This window comes from Mirounga angustirostris, unplaced genomic scaffold, assembly GCF_029215605.1.
Source record: "Mirounga angustirostris isolate CCGP_5_RB_7025 unplaced genomic scaffold, mMirAng1.0.hap1 SCAF_2, whole genome shotgun sequence".
NCBI classification, from domain to species: Eukaryota; Metazoa; Chordata; class Mammalia; order Carnivora; family Phocidae; genus Mirounga; species Mirounga angustirostris.
In genome coordinates, this window is record NW_026991710.1 from 151,434,122 (window position 1) to 151,454,801 (window position 20,680).

Genomic DNA, 20,680 nt, shown 5'->3' on the forward strand with positions numbered 1-20,680 from the left:
AGGGTATTATGCTAAGCAGAATAAGCCAATCAGAGAAAGACAATTATCATATGATTTCACTCTGTGGAATTTAAGAAACAAAACAGAGGAACATAGGGGAAGGGAGGGAAAAATAAAATGATGAAATCAAAGAAGGAGACAAACCATAAGAGACTCTTAATCATAGGAAACAAACAGGGTTGCTGGAGGGGAGGGGCGAGGAGGATGGAGTAACTGGATGATGGGCATTAGGAGGGCACATGAGCACTGGGTGTTATATGCAACTGATGAATCATTAAACTTTACCTCTGAAACTAATAATATACTATATATTAATTAATTGAATTTAAATATAAAAATTAAAATTAAAAAAACTAATAAAAAGGGGCCCACATTAAATAAAGCAGTCATGTCAGAAATTCTTTGTTATATTGAAGAGAAAGTGATACAAATTCTTAGGGAGATAAGAAGTTGGAATAGATTTATCATCTTAATCTGTTCACTCACTCTTCCCATTTCCCATAAGAAGGCTCAAAAACACTTCTTTCACCAAAGCATTAGAAATACATCAATGAAGGGGAGGATCAATGTTGAAGTGGTTCTCTGCCTACCAAAATTATGTTTTCCCTTCCCTATTGTAGAGTGACATTAGAAAGTGGCTCTGCCCATCTAGAACTTGCATTTCATGCCCCCTTTGCATATAGGCAAGACCATATGACTAATTTTCAACATTGGAATTTGAGCAGAATTTGATGTGGTCTCTTTTAGGGCCAAGGCAGCCCAAAGGTGGATATTCTTTATCCATTCTCTCTTTCTCCATATGCTAGATTAATAGAGGACTCTGGAACCCTGGGGATGAGAGAACCACAAGGCAAATGCAGGCTGAGTCCCTGGATCAGCATATGGAAGAAAGCAACCATTAAATAAGAATGTCAACATCAGAATGTGAACTTGAACAAAAAATAAAATGTATCATATTAGATCACTGAAATGTTGGTTTGTGTTACAGCAGCTAGTTTTATCCTACTTATCAAATCCAGCATATCTGATACACTGTCAAGTAATTGTCTTCTGAAAACTGGGGATGCTGAGGTTGAAATGGGCTTCTCTAATTAATATAGGAATGAAATCATCCTGGAAAGTAGAAGGCCACCATATGGTCAGAAGTATGATGGACATGGCAACTATGGTAAGCAAAAGGACTAATAAAATCACTGCAGTGATTTGACCAGCAGAGATCTTTGGCAGTGGTTACTAATGATGGGATCTCCAGGACTGAAATAAGGCCTACTAAGGTCTTAATTGATCTGTGCAACCAAAAAACAAACAACTACATGCGATGAATAGACGCCACCTTGAATCAGCACAGTGGAGAGTTACCTCCCTCACCCACTTTTCCGAGCTGAGCCAATTCAGAGGTGTACAGTCCTTTGAGTGAGCCAAAGGCTAGGGCCCTTTGAGGAAGGACTTTATATCTCTGCCATAATATGTAATCTTCTAGTCATTTCCAAAGGCACCTGTAGCTATTTACTAAGATTACTGTGCAGTGGATGAGGAAAAGACTGAGACTTTGGTGGAAATATTGAACACATGACTCTGAGATGATATTAAACTCTCGGTACTCAAAATGCCACTGTGGTCCACTAGAAAATATGGGGCTCATGGGAGTCATGTGATAAAAAGAGTGATGGCCTGAGTCCATCTGACAGTGATCCTCATGGCTCTGCAAATCATTTCAGTATATTGAACCATAGTGGAAAACTGAAAAGAGTATAAACAGGGACTAAGAGCATAAACTGAGGTGGTTACAATTGTAGTAAACTGGTCTCAATTCCCCAGGAGACCCTCTGAAGAACTATTTAGAATAATTCTCAGAACTGTCCCTTTAATTACTAGAATCTAGAACTAGATCCTGCCCTTATTGGTCAAAAGCTGCTCCAGGGGAGTAAATGCCCCTGCAATCCCAAACTCTGCATATCAGTGAGCCCAGTGCACACCTGCCAGCATCCTTGACATTAGAGGAGCCTGGACAGAAGGTTAAGATGCAAGATGCATGCTTGAGGTAGGACATTGTCAGCAAGAAGTGAGTAGAAGCCTGGATGGAAATGTTAACTCCAGATGTCACTGAAATAGATGGCAAAGCTGAGAGGATGTGACTCAGAGCATCGGATATGTTTGCCACAATATACTGACATGGTACCTACCAATATCCTCACATTGACTTCTTGACCCATGGATGTGGAGCTACTAAGCAAGAAAGGCTGAAGTGGGGATTCTTGAAAAATCTCCTCCTTACCAAAGTAATACACTCAAAGAAATAGAATATTCCTAAAGCAATTGCAGAAATCAGTGAAACATAAAATGAAAAGTGTAGAAATGGTGATTCCTTTCATTTCTCCATTTAACTAATTTCAGATGGATATGGACCTTAGGTAATGAAAATTGATTATCATGAATTTAGTCAGGTGCTCACTCCAGTTGCAGCTGACACTCCACATATGACATTTTTATTGGAGAAAACTTTAAAATTTATAAAACTGGGAAATTATTATGTTCTCTGTATCAAATACAGAAGACCACTATATGCAGGGATTTTTTTCACTTGACAAAAACAGCAAGACACCTTCCCCATCTTATCTCTTAATCCTGCAGCTATATGTCATTAATTTAGTCACCAGGGATATCTACCATTCACCAACCTACAAAAAATCACTCTGGTTCACTATATTGATGACATCATGCTGATTGGACCTTGTGGGTGATAAGTTGCAAATATCCTAGATGTCTTAGTAAGACACATTTGTGCTAATCATAGGAATGTTTCAATTGTAAGGATCATAAACATAATTTTCTGATTTGATCTGATTTGAGGCAAAAAGGAATTGAGAATGACCTGATGCTGATATGTATTGATGATTTGCTATGTGCTAGGATTTTGCATAAACCATTAAAACTAATCCTTACCTCAAACCTGTGATCTAGGGCAACTTAGCCCATTCCCTATTTTACAGAAAATGAACAGCATATAAGTTAAATGGCTCAGCCAAATTTAAGACCACTTCCAAAATTCAAATCCAGATTCATTTGGCTCCCAAGGCTATGGTTCTTTGACAATGTGCTTTCATTCAGAATTTTTAATTTCCCAAACATTACCTTATTTAATTATCACAAAAATTTAGGACAGAGGCAAAACCTATCAGATTGAAGTGATATTTTTCCAGTATAGAAAGATGACAATTAGGTTTTCAGTACCTTAAAGATGTTATTCCACTATCCATTATCTTATATTGTTTCCAATGAGAAATCTGCTGTCATCCTTATCTTCCTTTATACATGATGTCTTTTTATCCTTTAGCTACTGTTAAGATTTTCTGTTTATTATTAGTTTTAAGTAATTAGATAATAATGTGTTTTGATTAGTTTTCTTCATATTTCTTGTTCTTAGCTTCTTGGATGTAGAGTTTATAGTTTTCTTCAAACTTGGAAAGTTTTCTGCCATTATTTCTTCAAATGTTATTTCTGCCTTCCCTGTCTTCCTTCTTCAGATTATTCCAATTAACCATTTATTAGGGCACTTGTAGTTGTTTCATATCTTACTAATGCTCTGCTCATTTTATTCTCAATTTGACTTTTATTTTTAATTGTTTCTATTGCTATGTCTTTGAGTTCACAAAGGTTTTTCTTCTACAATGTCTAATCTGCCATTATTCACTTCATTTATTCATCTCAAATTCTGTGGCTTTCATCTCTTAATGTTTAATTTGGAAATTATATATATGCCATGTTAAATCTTTCCTTTAGCTTTTTGAATTTATGGACTAGAGTTAAAATGACCTATTTCAGTCTCTCTCTGTTAATCCTAACATTTATATCAGTTCTGAATAGCTTTTGATTGATAATCATCTCCTCATTATGGGTCATGTTTTTCTGTGTCTTTGCACACCTAGTAATCTTTGACTGGATGCCAAACATTGTTAATTTCACTGGTCTTGTGTTGAATTTTTGTTTTTCTATAAATTGTCTAGAGCTTTGTTCTGGAATACAGTTACATTACTTGGGAAACCTTGATCATTTCATGTCTTGCTTTTATAATTTGTTAGGCAGATCTGGAACAGTGCTCAGTCTACAGCTTATTATTTCTCTCTACTGAAGAAAGACCTTACTAAGTACTCTATTTAGTGCTCTGCAAATTATGAGCTTTTCCTGTTAGGCTTGTACAAACAGTTACTGTTGTCAGCTCTGTGTGAGCACAGGGTAATGCTCTCCTTAATTATTTTAGATGACTCTTCTAAAGTCTCAGATAGTTTCCTCATGCATAGGTACTAAGAGGGATCCTCTGCAGATTTCCTCTGTACTTATCTCTTCTCTGGTACTTTATCTCATGAATTCTAGCTTCCTTCATCTCTCCAGACTCCCAGATCTGTCTCCCCAACTCATGGACTCTGCCAACCTCCACCTCAGTTACTTCTCTCTCTGCCATGGCTTGAAAATCTCTCAAGGTAATGCAGCCTTGGAAATCATAGGACTCATCTCATTTGTTTCCCATTTCTAAAGAATCACTGCCCTTTATTGCCTAAAGTCCAGATTCTGGAATATTATTTTTTGATGTATTTTGTTTGCTTTCTTTTTGTTTGTTTCGGGCAGGAATGTAAATCATTACTTCATCTTAGCCAGAGAAAACTCCTTTGCCTTTGTTTTTGAAAAATATTTTTACTGCATATGTAATTCTAGGTTAACAATTATTTTCCTTCAAGACTTTGAAGTCATTTCTTCTGACCTTCATGATTTCTGTTGAGAAGTCAGCTATCAGTATCATTGCTATGTCTTTGAAGGCAATATGCATTGTTTCCCTGTTTTTGAAATTTTTTTCCTTTATAGTTTTCAGAAGTTTGACCATGATATTCCTTCGTGTGGTTCTTTTGTATTCACTTTGCCTGTGGTACACAGAATTTCTTCAATTGATAAGCTGTTATCTCATCAATTGTTGAAAATTCTTGGCCATGTTTCTCCAAATATTGCTTCTGCTTCAATTTCTTCTTTCTTCTGCTTCTGAAACTACAAGTCTATGTTAGACCTCCTCACTGTGTCCCATATATCTTCCACAATTTTATTTTCAATTCTATTTACTCCTCAGTAAATTTATTTTTATCACCTGCTTGTCCACTGATCCTGTTCTCTGCTATGTCTAATCTGCTGTTAAAGAGTTGTTAAATTATTAGTTTCAAATTTTTTGGCTTGTGCTCTAGAATTTCCATCTGATTCTTTTAATATGTTCCATTTCTTTGGTGATATTCTCTTTTTATCTATTTTCTCCACTTTCCCACTATATTCTTGAACATATTAATCAAGTTATTTTAGATATTATATGCTAATTCCAACACTTACTTTCCCTCAACATTTATTTCTGTATTCTACTTTATCTCTTGGATTATGGTTGTAGGGTCCCAATTCTTGATGCCTAGTAAATTTGGACTGACAGACAGACATCATGTATTTTTAAATTGTATATGCTCCATATGATGTTATCTTCTTCCAGAGAGGATTCATCTTTTGTCATGCAGGGAAGAGAGAATGGGGCCTTAAGATTCAAATTCTAATCAAAGTCCTAACTATACTTAAAGTTATACTGCAATTTACTTAAGACTCTGTCCCACTCGGGGACCCTGGGTGGCTCAGTTGGTTAAACATCTGCCTTTGGCTCAGGTCATGATCCCAGAGTCTTGGGATCAAGCCCCGCATCAGAATCCCTGCTTAGTGTGGAACCTTCTTCTCCCTCTCCCTCTGCCGCTCCCCCTGCTTGTGTTCTCTCTGTCACTCCCTCCCTCTCAAATGAATAAATAAAATTGTAAAAAAAAAAAAAAAAAAAGACTGTCCCACTCTAGTTCACCTTATTCATATGGTGTAGCCCAACAATGTTTACAATTGAGAAAATTCAGCAGTCATCAGGTTCCTTCTTCCTGAAGATTCTGAACTCTCAGGTTAGTTTCTTCAGCACCATAAAACTGTGAAAACACTTTGTTCTTGGCTTCACTTTTTTTTATACTGATTCCACACAACTTTAAAGTTCAGCATACATCTAGAATAGGGAAATTTCCATGTGTTTAAGGCTTCTCAAATATCTAATTTTGTCACTCCAGCACCATGAGATCACTAAAAGTTCACTAGTTTCTTTCTTTTCCAACAGCATCCCCTCAGACCTAAGCAACCCACAGATTCTTAGCCCATAGCTTGCTTGCATAATGGTCAAATGCCTTCAGGAAAAAAGTGGCTGCAGATCCTTCACTCACTTCTGCATATTTCTCCTCTCTCCAGAATCTTAGTCTTGTTAGTCTTCATTGCTTTAGAAGTTCGGAACCAATGTGTTTTCATTCTCATTAGTTTCCATGAATTTCTTAAGCTTTTCTTTAATTTCCTGGTTGACCCATTCATTCTTTAGCAGGATACTCTTTAACCTCCAAGTGTTTGAGTTCCTTCTGAATTTCTTCTTCTGACTGAGTTCCAGTTTTCAAAGCACTGTGGTCTGAAAATATGCAGGGAATAATCTCAATCTTTTGGTATCAGTTGAGACCTGATTTGTGACCCAGTATGTGATCTATTCTGGAGAAAGTTCCATGTGTATTCAAGAATGAGTATTCTGTTGTTTTAGGATAGAATGTTCTGTATATATCTGTGAAGTCCATCTGGTCCAGTGTGTCAAAGCCCTTGTTTCTTTGTTGATATGCTTAGATGATCTGTCCATTGCTGTGAGTGGGGTGTTGAAGTCCTCTAATATTAATGTATTATCATCAATATGTTTCTTTACTTTAGTTATTAATTGGTTTATGTAATTGGCTGCTCCCATGTTGGGGGCATAGCTATTTACAATTGTTAGATCTTCTTGTTGGATAGACCCTTTAAGTATGATATAGTATCCTTCTACATCTACCTCTTTTGTTTAAAATCTAGTTTGTCTGAGGGAGGCCTGGGTGACTCAGTTGGTTAAGTGTCTGCCTTTGGCTCAGGGCATGATTGTGGAGTCCTGGGATCGAGCCCCACATCAGGCTCTCTGCTCAGCAGAGAGTCTGCTTCTCTCTCTCACTCTCACTCTGTGCTCTCTCTCTCTCTCAAATAAATAAATAAATAAATAAATAAATAAATAAATAAAATTTTAAAAATCTAGTTTGTCTGATATGAGGATTGCTACCCCAGCTTTCTTTTGAGGTCCATTAGCATGGTAAATCATTCTCCACTCCCTCACTTTCAGTCTGGAGGTGTCTTTAGGTCTAAAGTCAGTCTCTTGTAGACAGCATATGGATGGTTCTTGCTTTTTTATCCAATCTGATAACCTGTGTCTTTTGATAGGAACATTTAGCCCATTTACATTCAGAGTAACTATTGAAATATATGAATTTAGTGCCACTGTATTGCCTGGGCTAAATGCCCAAGTTATCAGATTGGATAAAAAAGCAAGAACCATCCATATGCTGTCTACAAGAGACTCACTTTAGACCTAAAGGCACCTCCAGACTGAAAGCGAAGGGGTGGAGAGAGGGTATTAAGCTAATTGAAATAAGTCAATCAAAGAAAGACAATTACCATATGATCTCACTGATATGAGGAATTTGAGTAACAAGACAGAGGATCATAGGGGAAGGGAGGGAAAAAAGTCTTCTTTTCATTTCTGAGACACCATATATTTTCCCACATATATAGTTCCAACAGCATCCACAAAATTTATGTGTTCCTACATGTGTCCCTGTCACTTAAATAGCTCTTTCAGAAGTGAAAGAAAGACACCATATCATGATACTTTGCCGCTCCGGCCAGCTTCCTGGAGGTAAGGAGGCTGTAAAGGGGGTTCTTTGTCCTTCCCAGTTTCCCAGGCCACCAGTCCCTAACATCCTGAGCTGTGAATACTAGTGGAGTGCTATAGAATTTCCTCACTTTGTTCTGCTACACCACACTGTAAACACTGCAGAACTGGGGAGCTGTATATGGATTTATAATACTAACTATAACATAAAATTAAGAATTTCTGTTAATCAGAAGGCACAGTTCCAACAGGGGGAGAAATATTTGCAACACCTATAACAAACAAAGTAATGAATCTGAGAATTTATTTAAAATTTCTGCAAATTATTAAGAAAAAGAGTACATATACTAATTAAATCATATGAAAAGGATATCAAGGGTAAAGGAATCATGAATATAGGAACCAGGATGATGTTTATCATGGGACGGGGGTTGAAGATGGTGATGGTAGCAATCATACAGTTAGATATTACATTCTAGTTTTTGTTTAGGTAATAGATTTGTCATAATTAGTTCAGACCTCTATAACAGAAATACCATAGAGTGGGTAGCTTTAACAACAAACATTTATTGCTCACAGTTCTGGAGGCTGGGAATTCCAAGGTAAAGGTGCTGGCAGATTTGGTGTTTAGTGTACCTCTGCTTCCTGGTTCATAGATAGTCATCTCTGCCTTTCTAGAAGATGCTTATACTTCTGGCTCCAGTGAAGTTAAAAACATCAGAATATTCTTCTGAAGGGGTCCTCTGAACCATTGCAAAGCTAACTTAGAAAGCATGACATATTTCAAGGTGGCATACCATTTCCACCTGAATGCTGGCCTTGAATTCTGCCCTTTCCAACAGGAGAAAAGCCATCTGCTAAGGGAGATTCCAAAATGCAGGCTCAGGTCCCTTAGAACCATATTTTTTTTGACATTAAGAAAAAATATTTTCACCAGATAAACACATTCATATAATCAGCCAGATAAAGAAACAAATTGTTACGAGCACCCCAGAAATCCCCTTTTATCCTATTTCAGTGTCTAACCACTCCCGGAGGTGGTTACTCTTCTGACTTCTAACTTGATAGACCAGTTTTGTCTGTTTTTGAACTTTATATGAAAGTCTTTACTGGATTCGGCTTCTTTTGCTCAGCATTTGTTTATATAAATCCCTATAGTTATGTGTAGCAATATCATGTATATTATCATTGCTGTGTAGTAGTCTGGTATATAACATACTGTATTTTATCTATTCTAATGATTTTGGCTTAGGCTATTGTGAAGAATGCTGCAATGCATGTTTTTGTAAATGTCTCTCATTAACAAACTCATTTCTGTCAGGTATGTAGTTAGAAACTGAATATTTTGTCATAGATATGTATCTGTTTTGCTTTGGTAGATACTGCAAAAACAATTTTCTAAAGTGGTTGTACCCACCACCTTATACATGTCAGAATGACTAGTATAAAAAAAAAAAAAAAGCAATAGCAAGTGTTGATGAGGATGTAGAGAAAAAGGAATCCCTGTGCATTATTGGTGGGAATGCAAATTAGCACAGCCATGGAAAACAGCATGGAGTTTCCTCAGAAAGCCAAAAACAGAAATACTATATAATCCAGTAATTCCACCACTGGGTATTCACCCAAAGAAAATGAAAATATTAATTCAAAAAGATAGATACACTTCTATATTTATTGCAGCACTATTTACAATAGCCAAGATATAGAAGCAACCCAAGTGTCCATCCATAGATGAATAGATAAAGAAGATGTGATACACACACACACACAATGAACCATATTTTTAAAATGTCAATTGCTATGGTTGCATAATTGGATGATCACAAAGGGAACTTAAAAATAGAACCTCCTGTACAATCTCAAGGTCATGAGCCTGATTAATGACAGAGATGAAAGAAAGCAGAACCCTGGCCTCTTCACTTGCTGTCCAGTCTTTGCGTGCTTAACCAGGCTGTGGGCATAGCTGAAACCAAGTTGGTGCCAGTACAGGGACTGCTGACCCCATGTGAATCATCACTCTTGTTCAACCCTAACACACAGGTAGAGAAGGACAATTGGTCTTGAGATTAGGGACAATGTAGTCATTGGTGTAATAGAAGCAACACAAAATACCAAAGTGATGGACACAATAGTGCTGGTGTATAATTGCAATTTAGATAGCAGGGATTACTGCCTCATATGACACATTGTAAGCTCAAAGCAGATAAAGGATTATCTATCTTGGGATTTTTGTTTTTATTATGGATATTTTAAAGACATTCCACAATTTGGATCTGTATTTCCATTTTCATCCAATGGTGCTTTAATAACATGTTTTAAAATTCACAGATTTTTTTTAAAAGGCTTTGGTTTTATCATTTAATCTGTTACTGATTTCTAGCTTTGTAATTGGGCAATGTTGTGTTTATTATTTCCAATTTTTTTTAGTTTATTGAGGTTTTCATTATGGCCCCAATATGTTAAATTTTGTTAATGTTCAATGTGCACTTGAAAAGGTTAATTTTCCTACTCTTTGGATTCAGGGTTTTAGTATATATTTATGTGGTCTAGCTTATTGATTATGTTGTTTGTTCTTCTAAATCCTTACTTATTTTTTTGTCCACTTGATTTTTATAGGTCTGAGAGAGGTATTTTAAAGGGGCACATGCACCCCAATATTCACAGTAGCAATGCCCACAATAGCCAAACTGTGGAAGGAGCCAAGTTGTCCTTCAACAGATGAATGGATAAAAAAGATGTGGTTCATATATACAATGGAATATTACTCAGCCATCAGAAAGGATGAATACCTATCACTTATATTGACATGGTTGGAACTGGGTGGTATTATGCTAAGTGAAATAAGTCAATCAGAGAAAGACAATTATCATATGGTTTCACTCATACATGGAATATAAGGAATAGCACAGAAAACTATAGGGGAAGGGAGGGAAAACTGAATGGGAAGAAATCAGAGAGGGAGACAAACCATGAGAGACTCTTGGCTCTGGGAAAAAAATTGAGGTTGCAGAAAGGGAGGTGGCTGGGGGGATGGGGTAACCAGGTGATGGACATTAAGGAAGGCATGTGATGTGATGAGCACTGGGTGTTATATGCAACTAATGAATCACTGAATGCTACATCAAAAACCAATGATGTGCTATCTGTTGGCTAATTGAATTTAAATTAAAAAAAAGGAATTCCGATATTTATGGTCAATTAATTTTTGACAAAGATTGTGGATAATTCAATAAAGCAGAGGCAGTCTTTTCAATGAATGGTCCTCAGACAATTGAATAGCCATATGCAAAAAATAAAAACAAAAAAAATTAACTTAGACCTTTAACACAAACCATAAATAAAAATTAACTCAAAATGATTCGTAGGCCTAAAGGTGAAAGCTAAACCTACATAACTTCTAAAACAGCAAAAAGTCTTCATAATCTTAGGTTAGGCAAAAAGTTACTAGATACACTGCCAAAAGTATAAAACATTAAAAAACTGATAAATTGAATTTCATCAAAATAAAAACTTTTGGGGGTGCCTGTGTGGCTCAGTCATTAAGTGTCTGCCTTCAGCTCAGGTCATGGTCCCAGGGTCCTGGGATCAAGTCCTGCATTGGGCTCCTGCTCAGCGGGAAGCCTGCTTCTCCCTCTCCCACTCCCCCTGCTTGTGTTCCCTCTCTCGCTGTCTCTCTCTCTGTCAAATAAATAAATAAAATCTTTTAAAAAAATTAAAAACTTTTGTGTTTCAAAAGTTACCACTAAGAAAATGAAAACTTAAGCCACAGACTGAGATAAAATTCTATGAATTACATATCTGATAAAAAACTTGTATCCAGAAAATATAAAAAGCTCTTCAACTCAATAAGAAGGTAAACAATAATTTGAGAGAAAAAACTGACAAATTATTTGAATAGACATTTCATTATAGAAGATAAATGAATGGCTAATAAGCATATGAAAATTTGCTCCACATCACTAGTTAATAGGAAAATACAAATTAAAACCATAATGAGATATCACTATACACCTACCAGAATGGCTACAATTAAAAAAAAAAAAAAAAAAGGGCGCCTGGGTGGCTCAGTTGGTTAAGCGACTGCCTTCAGCTCAGGTCATGATCCTGGAGTCCCTGGATCGAATCCCGCATCAGGCTCTCTGCTCGGCAGGGAGTCTGCTTCTCCCTCTGACCCTCCCCCCTCTCGTGTGCTCTCTCTCATTCTCTCTCTCTCAAATAAATAAATAAAATCTTTTAAAAAATAATAAATAAATAAATAAATTAATTAATTAATTAATTAATTTAAAAAAAGATAGTAACAAATATTGGCAAGGAAGTGGAGAAACTAGAACTCTCCTACCTTGCTAGTGGTAATGTAAAACAGTATGGCCACTGTAAAATGCTTTGGTGTTTCTTAAAATGTTAAAGACATATCATACAACTCAGAAGTTCTCCTAAGAATCTATCCAAGAAAAATGAAAACCTTTGTTCACACAAAGATATGTACATAAATATTCTCAGCACCATTTTTCGTTAGAGTCCCAAACTGGAAATTACCCAGATTTTCATCAGCTAGTAAATGGGTAAACAAAATGTGGTATATCCATACAATGGAATACTATGTAGCAACATAATGGAATGAATCTTTGATACATTCTATGACATAGATGAACATCAAAATCATTATGCTGAGAGAAGCCAGACACATAACACTACCAATTTTTTTTATAAGTCAATTTATATGAAATATTCACAAAAGGCAAATTGAGACAAAAAGTAGGTAAGAGGCTGAGGTGGGAGCATTGATTAACTGCGAAGGAGCACAATGAAGCTTTTTGGGATGATGAAATGAAAGCCATATTTTGGTGATGGCTGCACAACTATAAACTTACTAAAGTAAAAAATCATTGAATTACACTTGTAATAGGTGGATATTAAGGTATGTCAGTCATACCTTAATAAAGTGGTTAAAAAATTTTAAAGCTAAAATTCTTATGAAGAATTGTTATTGTTATATATATATATTGTTATATACACTTAGTGATTACCTTTCATTAAAATTACATTAAATTTGTGCTCTGTCCCATAAAATTAGAGAGCCATGATTGTGACTTTCCATGGAGCCCAAATATTTGGGGCTTTTAAGCAGGAAGTGAGGTCATGGATGCACCAGTATTATGAGACAGAAGAGTCACAGAACCTCCTAAGACCTACCATGGGGAATATAAAAGCTTCCCTCCTGGTGGATTCCAGGCCTCTCTATAATTAGATTATTTCAGAGTGCAGATTTTCCCCAAATGACCATCAAGCCAGAACATGGGATGACATCAGAGCAGATGGTTTGAGCCAGGGAGGTCTCCTGTCAGTTTTTTGAATCCAGTTGGCTTCCTCCATTGGTGCTATCTAAGAAACTTTTATTTCCTGAAGATTCTCATCATTGGCTTCTGACTTTTAGTTGAAGGAATACTTTCAGAAATGAGAATGAGAGAAGTGTGAATGGAGAGAGAGAAATCAAGTTTGCAGCCAGTGTGGTTTGAGCATGGAAAACCTGCTCTGGCCTACCTGGCAGGGAATCTGGTGCAGGGTATAATTTAGTCAGAAGTCCTGGGTTCATGTTCTGGCTCTGAGTGTGTTACTTGCAAGCCATGTGACCTTGGGTCCGTAATTTAACTTCTTAAAGACCTTTAATCTGAAGATAAACTAATAATGATATCTTCTTGATACTTACCAACAACACATTCATCTAAAGAAACTGTATGTCAGTTCTTCTGTAGGCAGAGTGAAGTGAGGCAGTTGGAACTTTACACCTGAATCATGGTGCAATCCAGGCCATGTTTCTTTGCTTTGTTTTCACTGGGAGAATATACTTGCCCAGAGAAATCTAATGTTCACTGCAAAAACACTTCTGCACCTGCCTCAGGAATCGTTCTCAATTTCTTTCCTGATTCATTATCTTTACCCAGACATCTAAATGTTGAAGCACCCCCCAGGGCTCAATCCTCAGTCCTCAGTTTCTCCCCAGATGATCTCATCCAGTGTGACTGCTTCAAATACCATCTCTATGTGTATGTCTATTAAATTTATCTTTCCTGAGCTTCTCCTCTAAGCTCCAGATCCATATATCCAACCACTCTAACCAACATTTCTACTAGGATGTCTATGAGGCATCTCAAATCAAAGTGACAAAATTCAACTATTAATTTATCCACTCCATCCCAAATCTTCCTCCTCAGTACAAGCCTTCCACAATGCAGGAATGGCATTACCATCCATCCAGTTGCCCAGATGAAAATTTTTTATTTTCTTTTTTTTTTAAAGATTTTATTTATTTATTTGAGAGAGAGCACATGAGAGGGGGGAGGGTCAGAGGGAGAAGCAGACCCCCTGCTGAGCAAGGAGCCCGATATGGGACTCGATCCCGGGACTCCAGGATCATGACCTGAGCCGAAGGCAGTCGCTTAACCAACTGAGCCACCCAGGCGCCCCCAGATGAAAATTTCTATAATCTATCATTGATCACTCACTTTTATCTCTCCCCATATGTGCACTATTGGCAAGTCTTATCAGCACTGCAGTCAAATTATATGCAGGATCCAACTACATTTCACCATTCCCACTGCTACAAACTAATCAAAATCCCCAACATCTCTTACCTTTTAACCACTCTGTCTGCATCAGACATCATGACCCAACCTTTCCCTCATAGCCCCCAGTCACTCCCTACCATATTATCCTGACCATTTTTTTTGTTAACTTGTACAATGTTTTTACACCCAAACCTTCCTTGAAAGTAACAGTTTTTGGGGTGCCTGGGTGGCTCAGTCAGTTAAGCATCTGACTCTTGATTTTGGCTTAGGTCATGATCTCAGGGTTGTGAGATGGAGCTCTGCGTCAGCTCTGCATTGATTATGGAGCCTGCTTAAGATTTTCTCTCTCTCTCTACCCCTCCCCCCACTCACATGCATGTGTGTGCTCTCTCTCTCTCTATCTCTCCCTCTCTCTCAAAAAAAAGTAAGGGTTCTTTAAGGTAAGATCTTATTCTTCCCTATTCCACATTCTTCCCTATTCCACCCAAGTATCTAAGGCATGTCTAGGTGCAGCTAGGCATTCAATAAACATTTGTTAGTTGACAGGCAAGGCTACATGACTTCTCAGGAAAGAACTAGACAAGACATAATTTCAGTGCTAGTTGATTTATTTGCACTATGACCTTGTTATAGTTATAGTCTATTATGACTTTTGACTTAGAATATTAATGCTGGTGAGGTTATTGAGAGGTTCAAGTTCTTAACCTAGAAGATCAGACACGTTCTTCAGGGTGTTTATAAAATGAAAGCAATAAAATAAAATAAAGTCTTTAGGATTATACACTACCCTTTTGTTTCCTCCTGCTTTATTGAGATATAATTGACATATAACATTGTGTAAGTTTACAGTGTAAAAAGGGTTGATTTGATACTTATATACTGCAAAATGATTACCACCATAGCTTTAGCCAACACTTCCATCATGTCACATAATTACCATTTATTTTTTTGTGGTGAGAATTTAGTATTTATTCTCTTAGCAACTTCCAAGTATATAATACAGTATTATTGACTATAAGCACCATGTTATTATATATTAAATCCTCAGAACTTATTCATCTTTTCACTGGAAGTTTGTACTCTTTGACCAACATCTCTCCATTCCTCCCCAGTCCCTGGTAACCACCACACTATATACACTACTCTTAAAAGAGCATTGTATGGCTTCTTAGCATTTTGGACTGCTGAATTTATCCTAGAGTTTCTAAAGTGGTTTCACTCTGCACTGACAACCATGGAAAAACTCTCATACATAATAAAGACATTTGCGCACACACACACACTCTCTCTCTCTCTCTCATAGTCATACGTGATGAGACTTCTCCATAGTGACTATAAATTTCCATGTTACTAGAGCAATTTTTTGTAAATTATTGTCCCAGAGACCACTAAAAACTTTTGCCTATTCCAAGGTCATGAAAATGCTGTCCTATATCTTCCTCCAAAATATTTATTATTTTATCTTTCACATTTAAATCTGAAATCAATCTGGAATTAATTTTGTGCTTAGTGTGAGGCAAAAGTCTAGTTATAATTTTTCCACACAAATACCCAATCTTGCATTACTTATTTAAAAGACCATTCCTTTTTGCTAAATATGAGTGCCTCCTCTGTCATAAACTGGACTTTTTTATTTTCTTTCATTTTTGTCTCTGGTGTATAGAAATACTTACTTTCTTGTGTGTGTATTAAACTTGTATACAATGACCTTGCTAAATTCACTTACTAATCCTAAATATATATATTTAGATTCTTTCAGATTCTCTAGTTACATAATCATGTTATTCATGGATAAAAGCAGTTTTTAGTTATTCTTTTCCAATCCTTATGCCATACATTTCTTTTTTCTTGCCTAATTGCACTGGCTAGGCCTCCAATACAATGTTGGATAGAAGTAGTGATAAAGATACATAGAACTTGTCTTATTACTGCAGCACCTGACTGGCTCAGTTGGCAGAGCATCCAACTCAATCTCAGGGTCATGAGTTTGAGTCCCACATTGGGTGTAAAGTCTACTTAAAATTAAAAAATAAATAAATAAATAAAATTTAAAGATAGGTAAAATTTTTTAAAAAAGAACTTGTCTTATTCCTGATGTTATGAAAAAAGTTTTTAATATTAACCACTGAGTATGTTTCCTATGGAATATTTTTTTTAAAGATTTATTTATTTATTTTAGAAAGAGAGAGCGAGCATGAGTGGGGGAGGGGCAGAGAGAGAGAGAGGGAGGTGAGCAGACTCCCCACTGAGTGGGGACCCCAACGCTGTGCTCAATCCAAGGACCCTGAGATCATGACCTGAGCTGAAGACAGACACTTAACTGACTGAGCCACCCAGGCATCCCATGCATCCAACTCTTGATTTTGGCTCAGATCACAATCTCAGGGTAGTGAGGTCAAGCCTCAGGTAGGGCTCTGTGCTCAGCAAAGAGTCTGCTTCTCTCCCTCTTCCTCTGCCCCTCCTCCTGCTCACACACACACTCTCTCTCTCTAATCCATGGACATGTGATGTCCTTCCATTTGTTTGTGTCTTTGATTTCTTTGAACAAAGTCTTGCAGTTTTCATTATACAGATCTTTCATCATCTTGGTTAAATTTATTCCTAGGTATTTTATTGTTATCAATGCTATTGTAAATAGGATAATTTTAAAATATCTTTTTGAGATGTTTCATTGTGAGTATATAGAAATGAAACTGACTTCTGTTTACTGATTTTACATCCTGAAACTTTATTGATTTCATTGATTAGATCCAATGGTTTTTTTTGGTTGAGTCTTGGGATTTTCAATATATAAGATCAAATCTGCAAATAATGCCAAAATTTACTTCTTTCTCTCCAGTTTGGATGCCTTTTATTTATTTGTTTTGCTTGGTTGCTGTAGCTAAGACTACCAGTACTATGTTCAATAAGTGTAGTGACAGTAAGCACCCTTGTCTTTTTCCTAATCTTGGAGGTAAAACTTTAATTTTTCTCCTTGAGTATAATGTTATCTGTGGGTTTGTTGTATGTTGAGGTATATTCCTTCTATACCCAATCTGATAAGGATTTTTATCATGAAAGGATGTTGCATTTGGTCAAATGCTTTCTCTGCATCTATTGAGATAATCACATGATTTTTATCTTTAATTCTATTAATGTTATATATCACATTTATTGATTTGCATATGTTGAATTGTCCTTGCATCCTAGGCATAAATACCACTTGGTCATGGTGCATAATTCTTTTCATGGGTTCTTAAATTCTGTTTCCTAATATTTTGTTGAGAATTTTTTCATTTATGTTCATCAAGGATATTGATTACACATTTTCCCCCCTCATCCCATTTATTAAAGAAAGAGTAAGAAAAGATACAATGAAGGAAAAACACAAACCATCCTTTCATGTTAGGCTGAACAAAGCAGAGATTTTTCCCCTCCCTCTCCCCACCCCACCCCAATTCCCACATTCCTATTCATGTCAGCTTAAATTTTGAGGTTCTTTGATTGGGAGTACTAGTGGAGAGGGAGTTAGATGAGCAGTGGAGCCTTGATTCTGGCCTCCTGTAAGGAAAAGGAATCTGCAGGCCCAGTCAATCAAGCAGAAATTGTATTTGGTGGGTCTTTGAAGTGGTTGTCCACTTCCCTGTTCTGTATTCAAGCCCCCAGGGAAAGGTATGGCAGTAGAGGATGACCAGATCTAAAGTTGCTCAGGTCAGAGATGTTGAAACATGGTCTGTTCACCAATGCAACATTTCTAGAGAGCAGTGAACTGAATCTCCAGTGGTGAGCAGGGGACTACATATGAATTGGGACCTGCAGGTCAACATATCCCTGAGGAAAAGTCCACAAGAACAATTCAAGAAAGTAGTCATAAACAAGAGGCAGAAATCTGTGGGACAAAAGAACAGCAGGCTTCTGGAGGGCTGGAGATCCTTTCTCTCAAGTCAGGATCATTCCCACCTACCGTAGCTCATCTCCCACAAATAACATTTCACTTTCAGTCAAGAAAGAAGTAGAGGAAAAAGATGCTTCATTTGAATTTGAGCCCCAGCTATGTACTTCAGACTGTAGCTCCATAGCTACCCTTTTACCTAAAACACAGCTCCTGATCAGAACCACAGTGCTTGGAAACCAAAGTGGTCTTAGAAAGAAAATGGTGTTTAAGGAGGTAACATTCCATTTGGGTACATTGCAGCCATTGAACCCCCTGGTCTGGGGAAAGCAGTAGGGTTTATGCCAGGGAGCCTCCCTACTCTAGGAAATGGGACCAAAGTCTTACTTATAGGGGCCATTCATCCTTGGAAAGGAAGCTGGGTTTAGACCCAGGGTGCCAATTGGTCTTGCAAAAGGAGCTGCGTTAATACCCAAAGAATCTGCTGGATAAGGGCCCAGGGGCCCAGAAGCTGACCTGGGGAAAGTAACCTGACCAGAACCTAATGGGCCAGTAGACCTTGGAAAAGCAGCAGAACTTGGACCCTGCAAGCCACTGGCCCTTGGGAAGTTAGCTGGGTTGGGACCTAGTGGCCCAGAGGTTCTTGGGAAAATTGCTAGACTTTAGCCCTGGAAGTCAGCAGACCTCTGGAAAGTAACTGGATTTGAAGCCAATGTGCCAGAAGACTGAGAGAAGGCAGCTGGATTTAGCCCCCCTGAACCTGTCCCCTTGGAAAGGGATTAATATTTACTCCCATGGGCCCAGCTGGCCTTGAAAAATGAACTGAATTAGGGTTATGGGGACCAGGGCCCTGGACATAGGAGATAGATTTGGCCCCCGGAAGGCCACTTCCCTGAGAGCCAGGACACAAGTTTGGGACTGTGGAGTCAGGTACTCTTGCCATGGAGGATGGGCTTGTGCCATCCTGTTTCCAGAAGCCTTTGAGGAAGCAGCTGAATTTGCTCCTGAAAGACCTGCTGCTCTTAGAATAGGGGCAAGATCTAGGCCTCGAGATCCAGCCATTCTTAAGTTAAGGCCAGATCCTGTGCCCACGAGGCCACCTGCTCTGGTATCCAGATTAGGGCCTGGGCCCAACTGCCCTTGGGTTAGGCCCAAGGCCTGGGCCCAGGCTACTTCCTCTTGGGTTTGGTCCAAGGCCCAGGCCTGGAAACATACCTAACCTCAGAGCAGGATTTGTACCTACGAAGCCTGATCTCAGATTGGGACTTGGTCTTGGTCCCAGGCCAATGGGCTTAGGACTAGGATAACTATTCCCAGAAGTCAACAGCACACCTGCTGTCAGGTTGGGCCTGATCCAGGGCCCATGGGGCCACCACTTCTGGGGTCAGGACCCATTCCCAGGAGACCACCTGCCCTTGGGTTGGATATAGGACCTGACCCTGGGAGACTCCCTAACCTTGGATTGGACAGAGGCCCTATACCTGGAAGAGCCCCTGCTTTAGGGTTTAGAGATGGCTCTAGGCCGGGCCCACGAGGTCACTAGGCCTTGGGAAAGAAACTGCACCTGCGCTCTTGGAGAAGAAGCCACGCCTGGGTCACAAGCACCAGCTGGGAAAGGTGATGGATTTGTAGCCAATGAACCTGATGAAGTTGGAAGAGGCAATGGGTTCCTTGGAAATGAGGCCAGATTTCCACCAAGGGAACTGGTTGCCATAAGGAAGGGGTCAGAGTTCATGCCCAGTGGGTGGCCTGTGTTCATAACAGGACCCCCCTGCTGTCCCAGGGAACCACCCAGCTGACCTCAAGGTGGCAAATGAGCACTAGTCCAAGGAGTTAGCTGCTCTCTAGGGAAAATCCAGGGTTCTTTCATACTTTCTTAGGGATGTTGGTGATAATGCACTTGGGGTTAGTTTTGAAAATGATCTTGCTGGGTGCCTGGGTGGCTCAGTTGGTTAAGCAACCAATTCTTGGTTTCAGATCAGGTCATGATCTCGAGGTCGTGGGATCGAGCCTGTGTCAAGCCCCACCCCCATCAGGCTCTGTGCTCAGCACAGAGTCTGCTTCAGATTCTCTCTCCCTCTTCCTCCCACTCACTCTCTCTCAAATATATAAATAAAATCTTAAAAAAGAAAGAAAGAAAAGGATCTTGTTTTTGATGAGTGCTATCACCAGGTACCAGGTATCAGTCTTGCAGCTAAGCCCATCGTAGTCCTGCTGCCCAGGAGTGTGTTTGACAACAACAACAACAGGTTTCTCCAGATGGATGATTTTTCCATACAGGATATGATGCCCCACAAACAGCACAGGACTGTAATGTAGGTCTCCCAGGAGGTTTCCTGCTAATCCAGTGCTGTAGCAAGCCTCGATCTCCCCCCGTAGCTCCATAAGCACCCACACTGCAAGGCCTCTAACCCCAGCAGTGGAAATAACAATTTGCACCATGAGCTTTCCATCTTTAAAAAAGCAACGGAA

The 20,680-nt window shown here is 38.4% G+C and overlaps 1 protein-coding gene and 1 pseudogene across 4 annotated transcripts in view; both read right to left on the reverse strand.

The window, feature by feature from the left end:
- The window catches only part of MSRA (methionine sulfoxide reductase A), a 525,135-nt gene that overhangs the window by 54,439 nt on the left and 450,016 nt on the right, over positions 1-20,680 (reverse strand). The gene's annotated exons all lie outside the window — the stretch shown is intronic.
- LOC123847695 (decreased expression in renal and prostate cancer protein-like) lies at positions 14,869-20,650 on the reverse strand (annotated as a pseudogene).